The following is a 26,966-nucleotide window of genomic DNA, read 5'->3' on the forward strand; positions in this document are numbered from 1 at the left end:
GTGAAAATGAGAGAAACCCTCAGTGAGGTGGATTGACACAACAGTCACAGCAATAGACTAAAACATAGCAACGATTTTGAAGATGGCGCAGAATCTGGCAATGTTTAGTTCTGTTGTAAGTAAGGCACCATGAATCAGTTGATTCAATGGAAACTAACAGCAACAACACGATTGTATTATGAGCTAACTGATAAAGTCTTCAAAGACCCTATTTCCAAACAGGATCATGTTCACAGTTATTAGGGATTAAGACTTCAAAATATCTTTTTGGAGGTCATCATTCAATCTATAATACTAGAGAAGGTAACTGAGGCCAGGAAATTGGGCAAAGGATCAGAGGTAGAGAGCCAGAAGAATTTCACATGGGTGTCAGCCTACAGAGTCCCGACAAATGTCAATGAACTTCAGTAAGAGACAGTTCAGCTTGGAGTAGGGCTTCGAAAGGGTTTGGTCCAGTAGGAATCCCTGCTCAAAATTTACATTTCTAACAAGTTCCCAGGTGATGCTAATACTGATTGTTAGGGACCAGTTCTGAGAACCACTAGTACAGCAGTGGTTCTCAACATTTATTATACATAGGAATCACTTGGGGATCTTGCTAAAATGTAGATTCTGATTCAGTATACCTGGGGGTGGAAATGCAAATTCTCAGCAGGGGTTCAAACCATACTGAACTGGTTCAAAGCCCTGGCCTGAAGGAGCAAGGCAGGAGCCAGTGAGGGGGGCTACTCCGTGAGGCTTTCCCCTACTGCCTGTCCCCTCTGCTTTCACTTCCCCACAGGCGCCATTCACTCGCCCATGGTACTCTGCATCTCATACCCATAAATTTCTTCCTGCCCAGCACACCACCAAGCAGTAGGCTGCACACTTCCTCAGTCTGTTAATTCTTTGGCCATCCAGTTCTGCCTCCTTGAGCTCATCTAGCCTGTCTGTCCCTTTAGATAGCCCTTTCCTTGCACTCAGGGCATGCTCTGTTTACTTCTTCCATAACCTTTACCGTGTTGTCCACCACTCGTCTGGCAGTCAGTCAAACTGTGGGAGCTTGCATGTTGTTATGATGCGGAAAGCTATGTCACCGTATTTCAAATAACAGCAGGGTCACTAAGGAGAAAGGCCTGGTGATCTACTTCCAAAAACTAGCCAAAGAAAACCTTATGGAACACAACAGATTATTGTCTAATATGGTGCTGAAAGATGAGCTTTTTAGGGTGGAAGACATTACACAATAGCTGCAACAATGAACTCAAATTTACCAACAATCATGAAGATGGTGCAGGACTGGGCAGCATTTTGTTCTGTTATATGTAAGGATGCCATGAGCTGGAGCTGCTGATGGCAACTGACAACAACAACAATACCAACAACCATCTTGTACTGTAACTACCAGCTTGCTTGCCTAACTGTTCCTTAAGACAAAACAGAAACATCTTTCCATAGAGGGTAGAATAATAATACCTCTTGAGACGGAGATTCTTGAGGACAGGGACTGTATGTTGTTTGGGTTTTAATTCCTAGCTCCAAGCACATGTTATGGCAGATAATTGATACTTATGAAACACTTGTGGAATAAGGAATGAGTAAATAAGTCTTGCAGTCTCTGGGTGGTGCAAATGGTTAATACATTTGGCTACTAACCGAAAGATCAGAAGTTTGAGTCCACCCAGAGTGCCTCAGAAGAAAGGTCTGGTGATCTCCTTCTGAAAAAATCAGTCATTGAAAACCCTATGGAGTAAAGTTTTACTCTGAAACATATGAAGTCACCATGAGTTGGGATTGACTTGATGACAACTTGTGTTGGTAACTAAGTCTTAATTTAATCTGAGAAAGCTCGTTGTCATTGAGACCTTTCCATTAGGGCCCTAGTGTGTCGCCTTGGACCAAGGACAAACTCTTTGATGGGTAGAGGTGCTGCTGGACATGTGGCACATGTCTGACTCCAACTACTTTCAGTTAAGACCCACAAACGTTAGCTACGGGAATCTCTAGCCATTGAATCAATTTTATCCTTAGATTCTCTAAACCAATGTGAGTGGTTGCTATTCTGCCTTCTCTGGGAAGATGTTAAGAACAAAATGTCAAGAGAAGGACGATCAGGTATCCGAAAACGAAGGACAACTCATTTGTCATGTAAGATCTGAGACTTGTGGCTTCTCAGTGAACTTTCTTTGTGTGCAGTGGAAAATTTCCCAACTGCAGACTATTGTCCTGTGATTAGGAGCTGATGCTCCACAGGTAAGAGATGAACAGTTCTAAGGGTAATTGAACACTCCACAAATTTTCACAGTGGATCAGCACTGAGCCATTTAGCCCAGGTATTTCTGTGATTGTTATGCTGAGAAAATGCACACCGTTAAATGCTCCTCAAATCACTCTTTTGTCTGGGCAAAACAGGAAGTGGTATTTGCAGTCTAGGTTATAAAAGCAAGTGGTTTGGGAACAATGGCTGCTTAGAGACTAGGGGAAAAAAGTTTTTGTTTGGTAACTCGAGTCCTAAAAATCTAGGCAGCAAAGATTTCAAGGAGTAGAAAATACTGTAGATATCTTTGAGCTCTACCCCTTTATTTGTTAAATGCCATATAGACTGTCAGTGGTGTACCCAGCCTGATATGCTGGCAACTGGTATGAGTCTCATTTTACAATGTGGTCACCCAGGTTTGGATGGGACAATATTGGATGACAAACTCAAAACCCAAAACCAAACCAGTTGTCGTCAAGGCAATTTTGACTCATGGCGAGCCCATGTGTGTTAGAGCAGAACTGGGCTCCTTAGGGTTTTCAGTGACTAATTTTTCAGAAGTAGATCAGCAAGACTTTCTTCTGAGGTGCCTCTGAGGGTATTTGAACCTACAACTTTTTGGTTAGCAGTGAGTGTGTTAACATTCGGACCACGCAGGGTCTCTATGGCAAAATTAGGTCACCTGCTTTTAAGAGAACATGATCTCCAGCCATGACAGCAGCTTCATTCATTAGAGGCACCTTGCTTTATTTTTAGTGCATCTAGGATGAAAAAGATGTTGCCCTCCTCAAAGAGCTTACAACTCACAAGGAAACATGACTGGCTACAACAGCTCATGGCCAACTGTAATATAGGCACGAGGACTCTGACTCAAGGAAAGAAGATCTCAGCACAAACAGGAGAAGTTGAAATTGTGTGGGGCAGAGAGAAGGCCTCCAGTCCACAGTACAGATTACCTCCATTACACTGGCTGGAGTGTTTCCACCAGTTCTTTACAGAGAAAGAACATGCCCTTGAGGAAGGGTAGGGCTGCACAGCTGACTAATGTAATTGCTGTCAATAAGTTGTACACTTGTAAAAATTTGAATTGCCAAAAGTTGTGTGATAGATATATTTACAGTAGTGACAAACAAATAAATAAAAGGAGCAGCTGCTGAGGCTGCTTATGTACAAACACCTCAAGAGATTTGATTTCTTGGTTTGGAGGTTAGGGTCATAGTTTCATGAGACCTCCCTGTTAATTGGCCCAAAAACATGTTTAGTGCCTCTGTTCTACTTCCTAGTTCACTGTGTAGTTCCTGGGGTCTTAAAAGCTTGCAAGCAGCCACCCAAGGCACAATACTTCGTCTGTATACACCTGGAGCAACAGAGGAAGGAGAGTCAGGAATAGGTGGAGGAAATGGAATGTGTGGCTAATTGCTTCTATGAACAACTGCTACCTTTGCCATGAGACCAGAAGAACTGGTTGGTGCCTGACTACCATTACTGAACATTTCGATCAAATTCACGCATTTTATAGTTGTACAATTGAATGATTTTTATTATGCCTGAATGAATTTGTTAAAATATTAATTAAAAAAAATCTACACTGTATACAGCTCTTATTCCAGAGAGTGGGTTGGAAGGCATTGTGACCAGCTAGGGACAGAAAAGTCCTTAAACTACAAGTTATGTCGGTTAAAATTTTTTTCTGGAAGAATGGTGCGAACGATTGCTTCCTCCTAATCTGTCCGCTGGTAGCTGTGTTTCAGATCAGCCAATTAGAACTAGAATCCTGGGCATGCGTGGTAAGAGACGAGGTCGACCGTCAGATGGCCGCATCCTGTAAGTGTTGCCTAGGAACCAAAATCACCTGACATATGTCATCAGCCACTTCCATGCCAGAATCCTACCCCGACACCTTTTTTGAATATATATGAAGTTAATGGATATGTATGACTTCCCCTTTCCCGTGTGGTATAAAACTGTACCCCCAGCCCTTTGGAGAGAGAGTGCTTTCAGGGAGGATCCCCCCTCCTCTCCTTACTCACTGCAAGTAATAAACTATGCCTTGCTTTAAATCCGCTTGACTCTTAGTTATTCTTAACGAGTACAAGTGGTGAACCCATTGCGTTCGGTAACAGCATTATACAATACGCGTTGGTGGACTTATGAGCTCTTGACGTAACAATTCTCTCTATGGCTTTTTGAGATAGACACCTGGGTTGGAGAGTATTAACGGACCATTAGCTCCAAGATTTAGAGTGTGTGCAAAATCAGAGAGGCAGTTCTTCCTTACAGAATATTCCTTTAATAAACCTTTGCTCATTTCATCTTTTAACAAATATTTGTTGGGCATTTAGTCGGTGCCTCTGGTAAAGAGAATGTAGTGGTCAGATTAAAGGTTCTGAGGTCCAACTGCCTGGGTTAAAATTTCAGCCCCTAACCTGATAGGCATGTGAACTTAGGCAGCATCATTAAACGTTTCTAAGTCTCAGGTTCCTCATCTACAAAACGGGCTTAGCACCAGTATCTACCTAACTGAATACTTGTTAGGACTGCATGAGACCGCACCTGACACATTTTAAATGAGTCTTGGTGGTGCAGTGGTTAAGTGCTAGACTGCTAACTGAAAGGTTGGTGGTTCAAACCCACAAATCTCCATGGGAGAATGATGTGGCCATCTTGTTTCCCTAAAGGTTATAGCCTTGGAAACCCTATGGGGCAGTTCTACTCTGTCCTATAGGGTTGCTGTGAGTCAGAATTGACTTGATGGCAATGGGTTTGACACATTTTAAGCACTTGATAAATTTTAGATCTTATTTTTAAGTGCCAGGTATATGGGTTATAAAATATTTAAAAAATTCTACCTCAACCTCTAGGAATTTTCAGTTTAGAAGAGGGAAATAGACAAATGAACAAACAATTCCAATTCAGTGTGATAAATGCTCTTATGGTAGAATGAAAGATTGCTATAAAGGGAAACCCAATCCCAGGAAACCTTCCCTGGAACCTCAAGGCAGAATGGGGATACCTAGACTAAAAGGGTAAGAAAGAAGGTAGACAGATGAAGAAGGGAGAGAAAGGTGATAAATGTTCCACTTGGCAAGGTATGTTTTACCCTGAGACTTTGAAACTTGCCTAAGACGTGAATTCATGTGAAATGGGAATGTGCCAGTGTCTGCAGCGACACAGCATTTTGGAGCTCTCTCTTTCCCATCCCCGAGTGGAAAAGTAAATAACCTGAATAGTTTAGGCTTACATCACTTAAACAATCCAGAGCATTCAAGTTGGAGGATACTAATAAATGCTGGAATAGACAAGCGCTAATATGCTACACTTGACCCTTATCTCCCAAACACAAAATCCATTGCCATTGAGCCAATTCTGACTCATAATGACCTTGTAAGGACAGAGTAGAACTTCCCCATAGGGTTTCCAAGGCTGTAATCTTTATGGAAGCAGATGGCAACAGTATTTCCAAGGCTGTAAATCCTTACGGAAGCAGACTGCCTCATCTTTTCCCCTGCAGAGCGGCTGAAGGGTTTGAACTGCCAACCTTTCCGTTAGCAGCCAGGGCTCCTTGACCCTAACCTCATGACATATTAAATAATAGAAGTCCCATAAGGGAAAATAATTCAGTGCCAAGTAATTTTGTTAACCCCATTGCATATAAACAAGCAGGCATACTTCCTGCAGGACTTCTCAGAACTTTTAATGTTAATCAGTATCATGGAACTCAAAGACAGAGAGAACTAGAGAGAGAGAGAGACAGAAAGAGAGTTTGTCCTACTTCTCATACAGTTTGGTTATGAAACAACCCCTTTTATTCTTTTGTAGAATCTTGGTGACTCCTGTTTTGAGGAACACCCTTTGGGAAATGAAGACCCAATCCAAACTCCTTGTATTACATTTGAGGAAATAGCCCTACAGAGCGGAAATGACCAGCTCAGCATCCCCAAACTGGCTGGTGGAAAATCCAGGTTGTACTCAAATTCTTCCTTGGTTCTACTTTACCACTTACAGGTAAAGATTACAGGATGTCTTTCTTGGTAGTTTCCAAGAAGGACGAACTGTAGTAGTTTCACCTGCCAGCAGAATAGTAACCATCATAATATTGATGTCAACACAACTTTCATCCCAAAATCTCCAGGCACAACAAGAACCCAGCAGCATTGCACTCTGAGCTGCCTTTGACATGAAGATCTCCTGCAAGCAGAACTGTAAAACCACCCATGACTTTTAACAGACCAATCAACAAGGCCCTGAGGATGTCTGGCAGGATTTGAGTTTTGCTATTACAGGGAGACATTAACCAACGTAATTCAAAGCAGAGCTGTCCTGTGCTCCTAGGGGGAGGCATCTAAATGTAAAAAGAGAGAGTGGAGGCAAACATGACAGGCTGACACCACTGTGAAGTTATTTTAACAATCTGTGTTTGCTTTTCTTGCTGTTTGTTCACTGAGATGGCTCTGTTGGGGTCATCTCTCTCCTTCCAGTTGACTGTTCCCTTTAGATCCAGTAGATCAGTTATGAACTTTGGAAATGACGAGTGCCAGGAATTTATTTTACTGAGGGCGTATATGTGTGTGCATGAGAGACAGAGAGAGAGAGAGAGAAACAGAGAGAGAGATAACAAACCCAAGTCTTCTCCTTTTTGTCTACTCTATACCAAGTCCCAATACCATTCAAACTTTCACTGATATATCTGAACACTAACATTGTATAGAGGAGAGGAATCTATTCTGGGTTGGGGGCAGTCATCTAGACAAGGAAAGTAAGTCAACATTTGCGAGAGCATGCTCTGCACCAAACATGATGTTCTTCGGTTCAGAAACCCTCAATGAGATAGATTGACACAATAGCTGCAACAATGGGCTCAAACATACCAATGGTCATGAAGATGGAGCGGGACTGGGCAAGGTTTCATTCAGTTATAAATAAGGTCACCATGTGTTAGAGCCGACTCGATGGCAACTAAACACCACCACTACCAACACCACCACCACCACCGTAACTCTGTATCAGGCACACTAGTTTCAGCTGCGCATTTAATTTAACCGGCACGGAAGTATTTGGGATGGGAATGGATATTCTCATCTTCTGTTTCTAGCAACTGAATCTTGGGAGGCCTCATTGTCTTGTCCAAGTTGACTCGGGCTGTTGGGAAGTGGCTCTGGGCTTCAAACCCAGATCTTTCTGTCCGCAGAGCCCGTGCTCTTTCCACTGCCTAGTCACTGATCATCTAGGGCCAGAACTGCTTTGTTACCTGCAGGGTCTTGGGGAAGTCGCATCATCCCACTGGGTCCCAATTGCTACGTCTGTAACATGAGGATTTCTCGGACAGCAATTACCTGATCATTTTGTATCTACAAAAGGCTCAGATTTTGGACAGACACTTCGTGCTTCCACCTCTCTGTCTCTCATTCATTCTCTCCTTCTCCCTCCCCTTTCTTTAGACTTATTAACCTGCATCCTTCAGCCCATCTTCATTTCCTCTGATTCTCTTAAGGCTTTTTAATTTAGTGACGTACAGCTCTTTCTCTCTTCCTAAGAAAATTGAAGAAAGCCAGCTCCTCCTGAATCCTCCTCCCCTTTCCTTTCTTCTTCTTTTTTTTTAAATTTGTTTTTTAAGTTTATATTTATATAACATTTTTGCTACTATAAAACTAATACACAGAGATTATATAAAATTGAGAAAATATATAACAAGGAAAAGCAGAACAATAAAAATCAAGCAATACAAATGTTAACATTCTGGTTTATAAAACACACACACAAATAAATGATTTTTTTTTCTTTCGGTAAAAATATGTTGGCTATTAAGTATGCCTCCATGAAATCATATTTGATGGCTGCATTACATTTCATGAGAAGGCTACTATGATGTTGTTTAACAATTTACCACTTGGCCATCATTGCAAGTATATGTTTTAATGTGGCTAGGCTCAGATCATGACTCTACCACCCATTACCCACTTGTGTTTTTAACCTCTCTGTGCCTCAGTTTCCTCACCTGCAAAGCAGGGTCCTACATGCCCCATTTCTTCCATTGAACTAACCCTAGAACCCACCTCTCATGGTTTCCAGTTTATCATGGTTTAGCATAAACTTGACCCATCTGACAACTACTACCATAGTAGAGCAGTCAAAGGAATGTCCAGGAGGGGCTTCCCTTCAGTTTCAAAGGGTATAAACTTGTTTCGTTTCTTGGAAGTTGTTGCCAGGAAGGTTGATATCCGCAGAGAATGTGTTTTTGTTTGTTTTTTCAACTGGTGAAAATTGTGGCTCTTTAAAGTGCTAAAAAGCAAAGATGTCACTTTGATGACTAAGGTGTGCCTGACCCAAGTCATGGTCTTTTTAATCGCTTCATATGCATGTGAAGGCTGGACAATGAAAAAGGAAGATTGAAGGAGAATTGATGCACTTGAATTAAGGTGTTGACAAAGAATATTGAAAATAGCAAGGACTGCCAGAAGAACAAACAAATCAGTCTCAGAATGCAACCAGAATGCTCCTTTTAAGTGAGAATGTTAAGAGGCAAAACCTTATCCTGCTTACTTTGGACATGTTATCAGGAAAGACCAATCACTAGAAAAGGACATCATGTTTGGTAAAGTAGAGGGTCAGCGAGAATAAGGGAAACTCTCCATGAGATGGAATAACAGAACAGCCTCAGCAATGGACTCAAACATACCAACCATCATGAAGATGGTGCAGGACTGGGTAATGTTTTGTTCTGTTATATATACAGTTGCTATGAGTTGGAGCCAACAGCTCATGGAGGTCTAGAATTGTGGAATTGGATTGTGGAATTGGAAGTAAACTTACCACACACAGCTCAAAGTCTGGCACTACAGTCAATTCCCTGTGAATCCCTGATATTTGGGGACTCCAGAGACTAGGGGAAATGAGAATCCTTCTCCCCTAAACCTGCCCTTTTCTCTCTCTGCTCCAGTTTTTGGAGAAACTAATACCTTTTAAAAATCATCAACTATATAATCCACATAGTTTTGTACTTAATAATATCTACATAGTTTTCTGTTTAACAATGTAGTATCAAGTTGGACTTTATTTATTTATTCAAACAATATTGCTGGTACCTTCTCAGGGCCAGATTCTGTGCCAGGGTTGTCTCTGCTTTTGAGAGCTCAGGGTCTAGTTGTGGAGTGGGCATGTGATTGGCTGATTGCATCACAGTATGACAGGTCTTGGATGATAGGAACTCAAGGAGGGATTATGAGAAAACAGATGGGGCAATTCAGAGACTTTGAAATTCTTTGGGGAAGGTGACATCAGGTGGGCATTGAGGGACAGAAGGTGTCTGTAGCATGAAGATGGGACAGAAGTGGCACAGAGAACAGAGTAAGGTATGCTAAGGCTCAGATGCAAAAAAACACATGGTTTATCAGGAACTGGCTGGACTGAATTCTGATGTGTGAGCAGATTGCAAGGGGAGCCAGGAGAGCTATGGTTAACAATGTGAAAAACCTAGCAGGTCATGCGAAGGGGCTTGGATTTCATCCTGAAGGCAACAAGAATTTCCTTGGTCACATGACCTCAAAAGGCCCTATTGACTGTAGGATTCTGTTATCATCGACATCATAAAATCCCTTTGTATTTTATACAGTCGTTTTTATCATGTGCCGTTGAGTAGACACCAACTCATGGTGACTCCAATGTGCGTCAGTTTAGAACCTTACTCCACAGGGTTTTCATAGCTGGTTTTTCAGAAATAGATTGCCAGGTCTTTCTTCTGAGACATCGATGGGTGGATTCAAATCTCCAGCCTTTCGGTTATCGACCAAATGTGTTAACTGTTTGCACCACCCAGGGACTTCATATCATATAGTCCTTTACAGCTAGGAAAACTCTTTCAGATGCCTCATCTCACAAAGTCCTTGCAACAGCCAAGTGATGTGGGAAGAGCAGGGATTATTATTTCCATTTTACAAATAAAGAAATAGAGACATATAGGGTTTTGGTGACTTGTCCAGGGTCAGATGGCTATTTTGGAGCTAAATTGGGGCTGAAATCTACATTTGCTCACTGCTAGTCTAGGGTTTTTCTACTCTACTGAATACTCTCTGTTATGGCTTAAACTGTGTCCCCCAAAAATATGCATTGTAAATCCTAACCTCTATGCCTGAGGTTATAATCCCATTTGGGAATGGGTTGTCTTTGTTATGTTAGTGAGACAGGATTAATGTAGGGTGTATCTTGAATTAATCTCTTTTGAGATATAAAAAGATTAAATACAAGCTAGCAAGGAGAGATGGGGGAAGAGAGATGCCAAGCACATGAAGACTGCCCAGGAAAAGAAGCTCAAAGAGACAAGGATGTCCCTCCAGAGCTGACAGAGAGAGAAAGCCTTCTCTAAGAGCCAATGCCCTGAATTCAGACTTCTAGCCTCCTAAACTGAGAGAAAATAAATTTCTGTTTGTTAAAGCCATCCACTTGTGGTATTTCTGTTATAGCAGCTCTAGATAACTAAGACACCCTCCCAGCTGAGCACTGAGAGCCAATTTACATGGCTTTATAAAGTAGAAGAATGCTCTTTATTTGTGGAGATGATATTGAGATAATCAGTTTTGATGGAGGAAAAATATCACACCTCTGAATGGTTTATTATATTCCCATACCCCTCACTAGTGGTTGGTAATCATTAGACATAGACAGATAGATTACTTAAGGTAGAGTAAAATTAAACATCTTGTCCTGCAAAACATGTCTAGAAGTCATCATTTTACATAACACACTATCTGGCTACACCATTGGAGTTGTAGTAGATACAGTTGGTGCCTCCGTCTGATCCCATTTACTGGACCAGCATACCCATCCTTGTGCACATTTTCTGGAGAATTGCCTTTGACATGTAGGAGCCACCTGGCCTCGAGATGTCTGTGACGTCAGCTTCCTGGCTCCCACCCCCAGGGGCTTCCTGGGCCTTTGGCTGACTCTGGATGGAACAACTGGATGGAACAACCTCTACGGTATGATTCATACTCCAGAGCTCCCTGTGGGCTCAGGCTCAGGCCAGGTCTCTCCTATAACATTCCTTCCCCATCCAGCCTTCCACAGTTTCCTATAAGGTCCTCGTGACAGCATTCCCTCCATAAATCATGTGCACAAGAATCCAGGTCTCAAGCTCTGCTCCTAGAGAAAATGACCTATGGCATGAGGATTAGTGGACAGTGAGATCAGCTTGGATGGTGTCTTGGTTATCTAGTGCTGCTGAAACAGAAATACCACAAGTGGGAGTTTTAAAGAACAGAAATTTATTTTCTCACAGTTCAGGAAGCTAAAAGTCCAAATTCAGGGCACTGGCTCTAGGGGAAGTCTCTCTCTTTGTTGGCACTGGGGGTAGGTCTTTGTCTCTTTCAGCTTCTTCTGTTCCTTGGCTCCTTGGTAATCTCCAGGTGGCATCTATCTTTACCTCATTTGTGCTCATTTCCCTCTGTGCCTAATCTGCTCTTTTTATATCTCAAAAGCCATTAGGTTTAAGACACATCCTACCCTGATATGGTCTCATTAACATAATAAGAAATATCCTATTCCCAAATGGGATTACATCCACAGGTATAGCAGTTAGGATTCCAACATATATTTTTGAGAGACACTATTCAATCCATGACAGACAGCAATAGCCTCTTATGTGGTATTTCCATATTCTCTCTCAACCCCCTCCAAATGACTTTCCAGAAAGCAACCTACAGCAACTTTTCAAAGTGCACACCTATTTATGTTAATCTTATGCCTAAAAGTGTTTGATGTCTTCCTCTTGCCCTTGGGACAAAGACCACAGGGACCCACTTGGTCTGCTCTTTGACAGCCTTTTTCAGAGGCTTACCCCATTCTTCCTTCCTAACTCAGGCTATACTGGCCTTTACTTTTCTCAAAAGACCATTTTCCCTTCAAATTCAAGATCTTCCTCCATGTGGTTCCTTCTGATGGGAAGTTTATTTCTCTCCATGCTTTGATTGGTTTTCCGATTATCCTTCAGATTTCAACCTAAGGTTATTGTTATATATTGAATTGTGTCCCCCAAAATGTGTGTTGGAATCCTAACTGCTGTACCTGTGTATGTAATCCTATTTGAGAATAGAGTTTTCTTTGTTATGTTAATGAGGCATTATCCTGTAGGGTGAGTCCTAAATCTAATAACTTCTGAGTTATAAAAAGAGCAGATTAGACATAGAAGGAAGCACAAATGGGGGAAGATTGATTCTATCTGATAACTACAGATGCAGATAAATCTACAAACCCAGGAATTTTGAGGATTGCCGGCTAATAGAAACTGAAACAGACTAAAAAAATAAATAAATAAAAATAAGGACATGTTCCTAGAGCCACACTCTGCATTTGGACTTCTAGCCTCCTGAACTGTGAGAAAATAAATTTCTATTCTTTAAAGCTGCTCACTTGTGGTATTTTTGTTACAGCAGCACTAGGAGACTAAGACATTTACTTTCTAACTCAGATCAAATCAACACCCCCTCTCATACCCTTTAACAGTTGCGGACTTTTCTTTCATAATACTTACTGTAGTCTGCAAATATTTATTTGTGAGATTTTTACTTTTATTGTCTCTGAATTGATAACAAGTTTCTAAAAGGCAAAGCCTGTTTCTCCTTTGCTCACTAGGATACGGCAGCACCTAGATCAATGCCATAAGGAGCCCTGGTGGCACAGAGGTTAAAGTGATCTGCTACTAACGGAAAGGTCAGCTATTCAAAACCACTAGCGACTCCGCAGGAGAAAGATGTGGCAGTCTGCTTCCTGATATTTACAGCCTTGGAAACCGATGGGGTCCCTATGAGTTGAAACTGAATAGACAGCAGTGAGGTTTTTTTTTTTTGAGGTGAGAACAATGCCTGATCTATAGGTTTTTAATGAGCTGATTTTTGGAAGCAGATCACCATGCCTTTCTTTCAAGTCTGTTTTAGTCCAGACACTCTGCTGAAACCTGTCCTCTATGGGTGACCCTGCTGATATTTGAAATACCAGTAACATAGCTTCTAGAATCATAGTAGCACGCAAGCATGTAACATAGTCACATGACAGATGGGTGGTTCTGTTGTACTTGAGATTGCCATGAGTCAGAGCTAACTTTACAGGAACTAACAACAGAACACTGTCTGGCATGTGGCAGAATTGAGCAGTGGCTGAAACACTGGGTAGGGGGGATAGGGGCTTTGGAAGCAGGCAGAGATAGGCTTACATCCTAGCTTCTTAGGAACAAACTGTATGATCTTGGTCTTCATCTCCTTATCCTTCAATGAAGACAGCTGTGCCTACCTGCATCCCTTTCTGGCTTGTGTGAAGAGTCTTGCTCAACAAATGATGGTCGTGATCATCAATAGAGCTGATCTAGCCTGGGCTTTAAGGAAGAGAGAGGAAGTAGACTCAACTTCCCAAGATATACTCACAATCTAGGACTCAAGGTAATGGAGTGTTCCCACAGGGAGCATCCTCCAGTGTCATGTGTACTAGGAACCTGTACCTGTAATCAGGTACAGACCCAGCAGGGATGAAGAAGCACTACATCTGGCAGGGCTTTGAGAGTGGATGCCCAAGTCTGGGAAGCCTCAACACAAGGTTCAGCATTTCAGCAAACCTCAGGGAGTTTATACGTTTACCCAGGAGGAGACCCTACCAGGCTAGTTTTGGTTTGGAGGCCACATCTTTCAAACTGTGGATCTCATAGCAGCAAGGCAAATGGTGGTAACAAGCTGGAAAACATCAAATTAGGTCAGTGGTTCCTGCTCTTGGCTGCTCATATGGAGAACATTTTAAAATTGTAGAGTCAGAGTCTCTCTCCAGACTTGTAGAATTAGAGCCTCCATCAGGGAGACCCAGAATCTTCCTCCTTTTTTTTTTTCAAAGCTTCAGAAACATTTTATAAAAAAATTTGAAAATCACACCCCCCCACCCTGACACTTCTGACATCAGTAAAAAAGGGAGACAGAAAAATTGATGCATTTGAACTTTGGTGTATGCAAAGAATACTGAATATACTGTGGACTGCCAGAAGAACAAATAAAATTAGTCTTAGAAGAAATACAACCAGATTGTTCCTTAGAAGTGAGGATGAAAAGACTTCAGTTCACTTACTTTGGACACGTCGTCAGGAAAGACTAGTTGCTAGAAAAGGACATCATGGTAAAGTAGAGGGAAACCCTCCATGAGATGGATTGAGAGAGTAGCTACAACAATGGGCTCAAACATATTAACGATCATGAAGATGGTGCAGAACCTGGCAGCATTTGGTTCTGCTGTACATAGGTGACTGTGAATTGGAGGCGACTTGATGGCAACCAACAACAACAACAGCAAGGTGCTTCTGATGCTGCCAGCCAACCCCGGTGGTATTTGAAAACCACTGTACTACAAGACCTCTGAGTGCCTGGGAGTCAGCAGTGCATGAAAGACTCAGCATAATTAAGAGATAAACCAGACAATGGCCCCACTATGCCGCTACTCCAGTAAATTGGATTATTTTCAGTGAAAATTCCTCATCCTGTTGGAGGTTGATTAAATACTGTAGATCTGCATTAAGTTTGGTGAGTTCTCTGTTCAGTTTGCTCCTGCTGATTTATTTCTGAAAACCTTGCCTTTATATAGTGCTCGATGGTCGACAGCTTACTGATCCCATTTGGACTCACTGACAGTTTTGTGAGATAGACAGAGAGGCTCTCACTACCCTAGTTATACCGAGGAGAAAGTGGGGATCCAGGGAAACCAGGAAGCTGGTCCATGTCTCCTTAACCAGAAACCCAGGTTTTCTCTCTCCTTTCTTGTCACTAATATGGGTAAAGTAGCCACTCTGTAAGGAGCCATGGTGGCACAGTGTTTAAGCACTTGGCTGCTAACCAAAAGGTCGATTGTTGGAACACACTCAGCTGCTCCATGGGAGAAAGATGTGGCAGTCGGCTTCCTTAAAGATAACAGCCTTGGAAACCCTATGGGGCAGTTCTACTCTGTCCTATAGGGTCTCTATGAGTTGGAATCGACTCGATGGACATGGGTATGGGTACAGCCACTCTGCTGAGCACTGGGCTCTCTACTGGGGGTTCAGAAAATTATGAAGAATTCACAAAGACTGTGAACTCTTGGAAAGGAGGAGCCAATGAAATTATCACAACATAGAGGGAGAGGGGACGCTTATCTTCCCTTCTCCCAATACACCCTATTCCCATTCTCTACCTACACAAATCATGGGTGGGGTTGGTATCACTCCCTCTCATTTGTTCATTCGCCTATTTATCCGTGCTTTCATTCATTCATAAACTCATACATTTCTTCAGTAACTACACAACTAAGCCATTGTTTATGGGGTTCCTGCCATGGGGCACACTGGATGGTGCAAAGAGTTAACTCATTTGTCTGCTTACTGAAAAGCTGGAGGTTCAAGTCCACCCAGAGAGGCACCTTGAAAGAAAGGCCTGTCAATCTACTTCCAAAAAAATCAGCCATTAAGTTCCCTATGGAGAATAGTTTTATCCTGACATCCTTGGGGTCATCATGAGTTGAAGTTGACTTGATGGCAACTAGTTTATCATGGGGGCAAGGGCTGTGCTAGGCACTACTTTGCTATGTGTGCTATAGTGGACAGCCCTTTGTAATAGGTAAGCAGAATAGAGAATAATGAGACCAGGCCATTTATCTAAATGCACATTTGCTGAACAAATATGTGGCTGGATGAACAAATAAATCAGGGCTGTAATGAAGGTATATTCAGATAGTATAGAGGAGGAATGCAAAGGGGGACACCTTCCTCTATCACACCCCATCAATGGGTGCCAAATATCAGTGCTGCTTTTGGTTAGTGCTCAGCTGCTAACGAAAAAGTCAGGGTTTGAGCCCACCAGCCCCTCTGTTGAAGAAAGATGTGGCAGTCTGCTTCCATAAAGATTTACAGCCTTTGAAACCCTATAGGGCCATTATACTCTGTCTTATAGAGTTGTTATGAGTCAGAATCGACTCGACAGCAGTGGGTTTTTAGGGAATCAGCACTTTCTGCTCCACTCTCTTTTTCCATCACAATGTAATGAAAACCTCTCCTGGCCTTCGATTTCCCTTCTGCTCCTCCTGACGTCTAGTGGACTACGGGTCAACACGAGGAGGTCAGCCCCTTAAGAACTCTGCAGGACATAAGTACAGTTTGAGCGACCCTGACCAGAGGATATTGATTGAAAAACATTTCCAAGCTGCCCGAGATACACATCCTCTCTCAGAAAGGCCTGGTGCTCCAGCTGCTTCAGTAGGAAGTCATTTAATTGTGTTCTGTTCTAGGATGGGCGGCGGTGGGTAAGGCAGAAGGCTGGAAACCAGAGACAGGTGGGAGAGAAGATATCGCCTTTGTGCCAGATGGTCAGACGGATAAAAAGGAAATGAGTGGCCAGAGAGGAGAGATCACAATTGCAATGAGCTAAAAAATGTTCAGATCATTGTGCTGCCTGAAAATAAAATGAAAGCACTTGGTAAGAACACACACACACGCACACACGTACATGTATACATATATATATAATTACAATATTCAGAAACTTATTGTAAAGCAGAGTCTTTTTCTAAGTACGCAACACTTTCTAAAATCTGTTACTGTCAAGTCAGTTCTGACTCACAGCGACCCTATAGGACAGAGTAGAACTGCCCCATGGGGTTTCCAAGGCTTAATCTGATTTCCAAGGCTGTAATCTTTACAGAAGCAGACTGCCACATCTTTCTCCCGCAGAGCAGCTGGCGTGTTTGAACTGCCAACCTTTTGGTTAGCAGCTGAGCACTTAACCACCAAGTCACCAGGCTCTTTTTTTTCTTAATAGAGGGCTCAATATGTATGTGTCCTGACTCACTGTGATTGGGTTGCAGTATGAGACGGTGGATGGAGACATGAATAGCTCGTGTATAGGGTGGCCACCTGATACCCCCAGTTGGATGACTCACAAGCATCTCAAAATGTAATCCAAAATGTAACACTTATCTTTGAAATCTCTGTCCCACTAGGCTTTCTCTTTCACCCAGTTGTAGAATTCAGACTCCTAGCAGTCATCCTTGATCATCAAATACCCCGACCAATCCATCACTCATCCTGGAGATTTTTCCTCCAAACTATCTCTTGGCTCCGTGCATTTCTCTCCGTCTCACCTGCATGGCACTCACCCTCATCTCTGACTGTTTCCCAGCCCACTGAGGGTAGGTTGACCTACTCAACCCTTGTCAGGACTCCATGTGAAGGAATTTAAAAGAAGAGAGGAGGGACTTTTGATTTTGCCCAGACAATCTGCATAGTACTCATGCACATCACAATACACAATTTTCATTTAGCATAAATAACTTTCATGTGACTCTTCATAGTATATATGTTTCTTCCACCAGACTGTAAATACCATGAGGATAGGGAGTAGCTCTCTGTGCATTGCTGTATCCCTGGGTCTAGCCCAGTGCCTGACATTCGCTTTTCCTCATCTCGTGCTAAATTCTCTTGATGTACGCTGGCCACACTTGTCAAACATAACAGATTCCCTGTTTGCCCTCCAGAATGTTCCTACCAATGAAAAGGTGATTACACGTTCATCATTTTTATTCATTTTTCACATAAAAATCTCCATTTTTATTTCACCACTTTCAATGCTCTGACTACTTTTTATTAATCAAATGTTATAAACTAAATAATATTTAAAAGAAACCCTCAGACTTAGGCCCAAATATGCAAACAGGGATAGACCATTCACAACTCAAATGAAGTATTTTGTGGGTGTGTATATATGTGTGTTTAAATTTTTTTTTTAAAGTTTGGTGAAAGTATGCACAGCCAAAGATACACTATTTCAACAATTTCTACATGTACAATTCAGTGACATTGGTTACATTCTTGAACTTGTGCTACTATTTTTGCTATCCCTTTCCAAATTATTCTACCATCATTATCTTAAACTTTCAGCCCCCCTAAGCTTCTCATTCAAACTTTCAAGTTCTGTTGTAAGTTTGATAGATAATTCTTTAAAAGAGCACAATGCTCAAAGCAGATGCACCTTACTAATTGAGATAAGCTATTTCTTGGTTCAAAGAAGACTTCAGGGTATAGTTTTGGTTTAAGGTTTAAAGTTTAGAGATTATCTCGGGGCAATAGTTTCAGGGGTTCACCCAACCTCAATGGCCCCAGAAAGTCTGGATTCCACTGAGAATTTTAAATTCTGTTCTATAGTTTATCCCCTTTTGATCTTCTATAGAATCTTTGATCAGACAAACGAAACATTTTTATTCTGGAACTTACTTTTATTTACAGAATTAAAGCTCATTTAAAAGTTCATAAGTCATGATATGTACATTCTCAGGTTGATAGCATTACCATTTTTACTTTATTATTGTTTATGGTTTCTATGCTCATCATCTTTGTTATTGGGCTGTGGCTTTCTTGGAGGATCTGTTGAAAGCCAGCATTTACTGAGTACTGACTGAGCCAGGTTATGTGTTAACACTTCGTCTACATTCTCTCATTTTATTCTCATTCTCTGTGTGGGGAATTTGATTGTGATCACGGTTTGCAGGTGAGAGAAACAAGATCGTTATTTGATGAAGATCACATACCTCACCCAGTAATATCTGACCCTAGAACTAATACTCTTTCCTGTTTCCCATGATGCCTTCTTGAGTGTCTACAAGTTCTCCAAAGACCACTAATTGTGTCATCCCTCTACTCCACACTTTAATAACTGTTCTACACCATATCAAACAGTAGGAATGAAATTGTGCTGAAAAACATGTATACAAGAAGCAGATAGAATCCACCCCCACATAATGGCAATAGTAATGGCAATAACAATATAAAAATTACTAGACATCCACCTGTAGTTTGTTGTACTGTGGTAGCTTGTGCGTTGGAAGCTGTGTCACTGATATTTCAAATACCAGTAGGGTCACCCATGGTGGACAAGTTTCAGTGGAGCTTTTAGACTAAGAAAGATTAGGAAGAAAGTCTTGGCAATTTACTTCCAAAAATCAGCCTGTGACAACCCTATGAATCATAATAGAATATTGTCCAATACAGTGCTGGAAAGTGAACCCCCTGGGTTGGAAGGTACTCAAGATATACAGTAGCTGCAACAATGTATTTGAGCATACAGAAGATGGTGCAGGACCAGGTAATGTCATTCTGCTATACACAAGGTCGCCTTAAGTCAGAGCTGACTCAACAGCAATGAAGGAGGACAACAACAACAGACATTGTTATACCCTTTCACACACAGTATTTCATTTGAAGTCCATGTCAGCCCTTTGAGGTTGGTTGTAGCAGGGCAGGTCAAAGAATGTTGAGTGCTCAGTCACATGATAATGATTGCTATGTGCTATGCTGATATATTCCCATTAACACTCAGGACAGCTCTGTGAGTTCAGAATGAGAATGCCCATTTTATATACAAGGAAAATAAGGCCCTGAGTGGTTAAGTCACCCGTCCATGATCACATATGTATTGTTGGGTCTCCATCCTGGCTCTTTACGGAATGTCTCACCCAGAGCCCTGTACTTAACCACGCAGGACACTCCCTTCCTCAGCCAATGTTTGCTCCTTGATAACTGTAAGAGCCCAGAAAAGAGTGTGAGGGCCACTAGGGACTTCAGCAACGGCTTCTGGGAAGAGAGGGGATACTGAGGATAGGCTAGAGGTGGAAATGAAATATTTGCCCTGAAGCAGAAGTCCCTGGGTGGTGCAAACTGTTAAGTGCTTAACTACTAGCTGAAAGATTGGCGGTTTGAATCCACCCATAGGCACCTCAGAATACAGACCTAATGATCTGCTTCTGAAAGGTCACAGCCTTGAAAACCCTATGGAGCAGTTCTATTCCGTACACATGGGGTCGCCATGAGTTGGAATCGACTTGATGGCAACTAACAACAATACACATGAATTTAACTATTTGGAAGCCCTCTGCAATATTTGCCCTGAAAGTGTGGCCCACAGGACATTTCCAAAATATAAGTCACTTTGGGATGTGTCCTGTACATTAGCTCCGGATCAGTGGGTGGCCCCAGATACCCCACTGTTTCCTGGCCAGACTGCCAGGTGCACTCGGGCTGTTGTAACCTGTGGAATGAAGCTGAAGTAAATGAGTCCTATTTTTTGCATTGGCCTGTCATTTCCCCTGCAACTCAAGCTTCAGGCTTTCTACCTCTCCACATTTATCTATGGGAAGAAAGAAGTTCCATTTTAGCCAGGATGCTGCCTAGTGGGCTTACACTGCTACCTGAAAGACTGTACATTCTTAGCGCTAATTACTTTAAGTTCTTAAGATTGCCCTGCTGCTTTCCAACGCACCTGTGTTTCCAACATTCCACATCAGACTCCGGGGTTTTGAAATACCTGTCACTTCACAGGCCTCTGAAGCTTTGCACTTCCTTCTTGCGCAGACCTTGGGAGACCAACCTGCCTTTACCCTTCAGGTGTATTCTGATTAGTGAAAGTCATTAGAGACAAGGTAGGATCCCAGAATATAATAGCTGGAAGGAACTTTGGTAAAATGTCCAGCCAGACTGGATAGTTTTCAAAGAAGACACCGAAGTTCCCAGAGAGGAAGGGCTTTCCCTGTCGCAGGACTCAGTTGAAGAGCAAGACTGGGAACATGGTCTCCAAGTCTAGACGTTTTCCCATCATAACTACCCTTTGGCTATTCTCCATGTCAAAAGAAGTGACACTCCCGTGAGGATTCCTCCAATCCGGTTTCTAGATGGATGACTTTCTTATGAACTGGTGATGTGCGTGTTAATTTACTTATTTGTTTATTCATTATTTTGATACACTTTTAGTGAGAGAAGCTGGAAGCCACAATTTCTAAGGCCCCCAATCTTCCCGAGTCTTTGACATTCCATAGTGACATTTATTACTCGTTTTGATTGCCCTGTTGTGACCAGCATCTTCTCTGACTATAGAGCTCTTAGTAACATGACCTGCCTTTCCTGCCAAAGAATCATTAGGTGATCCAGCCTGACCAATCAGATCTCTCCATTTTCAAGGCCAGTGACTGGTTCTATCCACCCTGATCCTGACTTCTTTGCAGTGACTTAGATATACCTGACAAAGAGAGAGCAGGCCATTTCTCTTGTTTGGGATGAGATGGTCTCCAGATGACACATGCTTAGATGCTGTTGGCCAGTTCTTCCTCATGTGGAAGGAGACTGAGAATAAAGGTAATACTGAGGAAGGCAGAGAAAGGAGAGAATGAGAAAGAGATAGGTCCAGTGACACTCTTTAAGTCCTTGCATAGAGCTCTGTCTGAATCTAGATCAATCCTAGACTATCCCAGTTTCTTAAGACAATATATTCCTTTTGTGGCTTAAGCTAGTTTGACTTGGGTCATTATTCCCAACCTAAAGATGAAGAAACTGAAAATCTTAATAGTTTAAATACCTTATCCAAAGTCACATGGACTAGAGATGGTAGGTTTGGGATTCAAAGTGATATCTGTCTCCAAAGCCCATGTTTTTTCTTCTAGATACTGGGCTACCCTGGATGGCATCAGGTATTATGAGATGTTATTGTGTTAGCTGCCCCTGAGCTTTGCCAACTCATGGTGACCCCTGCACAATGGAATGAAACACTGCCTGGGTCCAGTGCTATACCCATGATGAGTTGCAGATCAAACCACTGTGCTCCACAGGGTTTTCATTGACTGATTTTCAGGAGTCGACCACCAAGCCTCTCTTTTGAGTATGTCTTAGTCTGTCTTAATCTAGAAGCTCTGCTTAAACCTGTTCAGCATCATAGCAATATTCAAGCCTCCACTGACAGATGGGTGTTAATATTTTCTACCTCCATTTTGAGTATCTGGACCCCAAGCATGTCCCCAACTCCAAAGAGAGAGATAGTCTTCTAGGGTGAAGGCAGGAGTGATGGACACTATGGCTTTGCACACTCAGGGGCTTGCATGAAGCAGGGTCTTCCAGGTGCCCATTGGAGGCAGAACCCATGGGCTGCGACAGGGGCGGATTAACCATTAAGCACGATATGCACCGGCTTGCATTGAACAAAGTATGCAGGGGTCTAATTGTATTTACTAATCTGTGGTGAGCAATTTCACATGGGTTTCACCACATCTTTGATGTGGTAGGGGGCAGGTGAAATTGTACACTGCAGATTGGTGGGAAGGCACAATTGGCCCCCTGTGTACCTTTCTTATTGGGTAATCTGGATCTGCCCTTCGAAAGAGGTAACGGAAACAGCAAACAAACAGGTGTACATCCTTCTCTGGATCCTAAATGTGTCACTCATCTGTAAGCATGGGTCTTTTCTAGTATTGAACTATAATGGTACATGCTTTTAGCAGAGAAACTCATTGGTTGTTGAAGATCTGAGTAATTCCCCACATTTTCTGGCCTCTTCACACTTAGGTAGGGCCATGCAGCCGGTTCTGGCCAATGGGGAGTGAGCATCAGTGAAGCTGCTCTGAGGCAGGGACCTGCTTCAGCTGGTGAAGCTACAAGATGCAAGACAGAATCCATGTCACTGCATGGAATGGATCTGCCTTGGAGAACTGCTGGATTCACAGCCAACTTTGTGTGAACAAAACATCAACCTTTATGTGATAAGCAACTGATCTTTCTGTGGTTTGTTTGCTACTGTAACTCACTAAAGAATACATACTTCCAGATGTTTTGGGACAAAACATCAGAATTACACGTATGTCCTTGTTGTTGTTAGTTGCTGTCAAGTGGCTTTGACTCATGGTGACCTCATGTGTAAACAAATAAGTCATTGCCCAGTCCTGCGCCATCTTCATGATCATTGATATGTTTGAGTCCATGGTTGTGGCTATTGTGTCAATCCATCTCACTGAGAGTTGCCCTCATTTCCACTGACGCTCTACTTTAGCAAAAGTAGCCTTGGTGGTGGAATGGTTAAGCACTCAGCTGCTAACCAAAAGGTTGTTTGTTCAAACCCACCCAACGACTCCACAGAAAGACCTGGAGGTCTGCTCCCATAAAGAGTGCAACCTAGAAAACCCAATGGGGCAGTTCGACTCTGTCACATGGGGTCGCTTGAGTCGATATTGACTCGATGACACCTAACAACTACAGTGACTACTGCTTTACCAAGCATCATGTCCTACCTTCCCCAGAAGATCTTAAGTTCCTGAACACATAGATAATCCCTCTTTTACTGCTCACTCCCTACACAGTCTCTTAAACATATGAAGCACTTGTCAAATTAACCAGAGAATTAAAGCTGGAAGGAGGTCAGGGTTCATCTAGCTCAATCCACTTATTTCACCTATGATGCCACTGCAAGCCAGTGGCCAGTTCAAATAAAAGTGTTGGTCCAAATTAAGCCCTTGAGTATGTCTTGTTCTCTACCCCATAACCGAACTCATTCAGCCTAAGTTTATACTTAGTAGGACTGGCCTTGAGACACTGATGACACGCAGTGGACATTCATTCAGGTACCATAAGAATGGCTGCTGTGCTCTAGTGAGGATTTGGAACCACGCTGGGAGACATTTTATGTAGGATGACCATGTAGTAAATTGTATAAATCAAAGAACCTTTTAAGAGTGAAAGGAGGCACTATTAATAACTGGAGTTCCTGGGTGGTGCAAACAGTTAATGTACTCAGCTGCTAACCAAAAGGTTGGAGGTTAGAATCCACCTAGAGGGACTCGGGCAGACATGGCTGTGGCAGCATGGCTCTCCGCTTCCCACTTCTGCCCTTTGGAATATACGCCAAAGAAAACTTTCTTTTGCTTTACTAAACTTTATGCTGTTTTTCCCCTACAACAGTTAATGGCTTAGTCGTCAAGGATCTCTGAAACTACGAATCCAGTCAACCTCCAGGAGACCTGGACTGTGGAGCAGAAGCTAGCAAAGACAGGTCCTGTCTTCTGGACCCAGGTACTCCCATTCCATGTCCCTTCGACATCAACCGGGTGAGCGCTCTCAGAAAACGAGCTTTTGCATTTTCTTTTTAGTTCTCTTTCTCATGTTTTCTTAAGTTCTGTTTGGCATATTTGTTTGAAAAACCGGTTGTTTGAATAAGGAGAATCTTTCTTAGACTTTTGCTTGATCATTTGGTTAAGAGTGACATTTAGTAACTCTTTAAGTGAACTGCAGTTTAGGTCTGGATTCAGGCGTTTGAAACATTAAAGAGGTAATTCTATTTTCAAAGAGCTTTGAGTCACCATAAGCTGCAAAATTCTGGCCTTTTGTGGCTCACAGAAAACCTGGAGAATAGTGCTCTGCTTTGCCAAATTTGCAGGGGGAGGTGGCAGCTCTTGACCTGTGTTATGATATTTAAGGGAGAAGTGGTAGTTCTGTACCTGTTTTTTCTGCTGAGTTGAGTTGATCTTACCAAAAATTGCTACATATACTTTAAGAAACTAGGATCCCCATATCCTTGTTTTGTGTGGTATTATCTGGTGAGTTTATGTGGTCTTTCTGTCTTTTTGTTCTAAGAGCTTGCTTCTGGTCTAGAGCGTTGTGTCTAAGTTTGTCTTGTATTAGTTCAGTAGCTATGGCTGAGAATTGCTGTTTTTTGTAAGGCTAGTCATAGAACCTCAGTTCTTTCTTCATCCAGAAAAAACTGCATCTTGTGTCTGTCTTATGATTTAGATTTTTAAAAGCTACTTGGAGAAACTTTGATATAAATTGGTCTATTTGAAAAGTATGCTAAGATCTTTATGTTTTATACTATATCAATCTTAAAAGTGAAACCTTTCTAAGTAACTTAAGCTAGATATTACATGAAATGTGTTTTATTTAAAGAAAAAGGATAGTTTTGTCTTGAAGTAAAGGTAGAAGTTCCAGAACAGTAAAAAAGAAATTAGCTATCTTTTGTCCTTCAAAATGCTGCCATCAGCTTAAACATATGTAAATGTCTTCCATGAGTCAAGAGACTGAGGGCAGGGCAAAATCAGGCCTCCCCAGCTCCCAGTCTCCAAGGTCATGTAGCTCCAGGGAAGCTTTTGAAAGACCCTTTCCAGCTAGGTGGAGACTCTTTTAAGACAAAAGATAAGAAAAATTGCTGCTTTGCTATAGTTATCAGAAATTGGGTGGATCCTCATCATAGAACTGTAAACAAGTTCTCTCTATTATGGGGGAACTCTAAGAAGTCAAAAAATAGAAATCACAATGAGAGGCACCTGAAGTGGCCTGGAGAAATGTTTCCAGCAGTAGCCAGACACTTAAGGTTATATCCATATAAATGAATTGGTCAATTGAGCAGATACTTTGTGATTTCCAAAGCCAGTTGATAAAGTCTTTAGGGCTAAAATTAGATTGGGGAAAATAAGAGAAGTAGTAAAAGTTGAACGAAATCTTAGAATGTTTAAATAGACTTTTCTTTCAACAACAGTTACTTTTTATGGCATACAGGCTTAAAATAATTCCCAAGACATTTTAGGTAACTTATTGATGTTAAATTGAGTTAATAGATATTTGTTATAATTTAAGTTCATATACTTTGTCTTTTTATGCCACAAGAGAAAGGACATATATATATTTAAGCCTGCTAATGAGTGTGTTCATTTTTACCATTTAAAGGGATGCACTATAAGACATGCAACAAAGGCAACGTTTAAGAGGTTTATTGAAAAAGAAATTTATTTGATTCAGTCAAGTTTTATCTGACTAAAGTTTAATGGTTTAATTTATGAGATTTTTAGGAGTTTTAATATTAAGCAGCATATAGAATCCACCCAGAGGTGCCTCGGAAGAAAGGTGATCTAGTTCCAAAAATCAGCTATTGAAAACTCTATGGAGCACAGTTCTACTCTGACATACATTGGGTCACCATGAGTTGGAATAGGCTCTATGGCAATTGTTGTTAATAATAATAGTAGTAGTTATTATTGTTATTAATAATAATGCTAATTATTATTAATAATTACTCTGGAAAACAGAGTGAACTTGGACTGTCTTGGGCAAATTGGACTCATAGTCACCCTCCTTAGAGGTGGGTTTGGTGAAATGCAGATAGTAAGATGCCTTGGAATTTACTCAGGGCTGAGGCATCCAGGCACTGGTATTTGTGACCTGGGTTTATCGTTTATAGACTCTGAACTTGGACAAAACACTTGACCTTCATAAGTTCCAGTTGCTCATTTATAAAATGCGATAGTGATTAATCATCACAGAAAAGGTAAACAAAATTAGCATATTAATTGTAAAGAGCTATAAGATTTTATTATTCTCATTGTTGATGTTGACATTAGTATTGTTATGATTATCATTCTTAGGTGAATTAAAGCAGAGGTTCTCCACCTGTGTTCCTTGCTAGAATCATCTAAGAAGCTTTATCAAGTGCATAATGTATATCTCAAGGCTGAGAACCATTGTATTGAAGAAATTTCACTGTTACTCTTGACCCAGTGAGTTACAGATATTTCTCGCCAATTCAAAGCATCATCTAACATCAAATTTTAGGTCCCTGGGTGGTGCAAAAGGAGACCTGGTGGCAGAGTGGTTGAGTGCTTGGTTGTTATTAACTGAAAGAGCGGTGGTTCAAACCCACTAGCTGCTCCACGGGAGAAAGATGGGGCAGTCGGCTTCCATAAAGATTACAGCCTTGGAAACCCTATGGGGCAGTTATACTCTGTCCTCTGGGTTGTTATGAGTTGGAATTGACTCGATGGTAACAGGTTTTGGTTTTTGGGGTGGTGTAAATGGTTAATGCACTTAGCTGCAGTGACGGTTAAGATTGTGTGTCAACTTGGCTGGGCCATGATTCTCTGTGTTTTAATGTAATCACTCCCATGATTGAAT

The sequence above is a fragment of the Trichechus manatus genome, unplaced genomic scaffold (assembly GCF_000243295.1).
Source record: "Trichechus manatus latirostris isolate Lorelei unplaced genomic scaffold, TriManLat1.0 scaffold00150, whole genome shotgun sequence".
In the NCBI taxonomy this organism is placed as follows: Eukaryota; Metazoa; Chordata; class Mammalia; order Sirenia; family Trichechidae; genus Trichechus; species Trichechus manatus.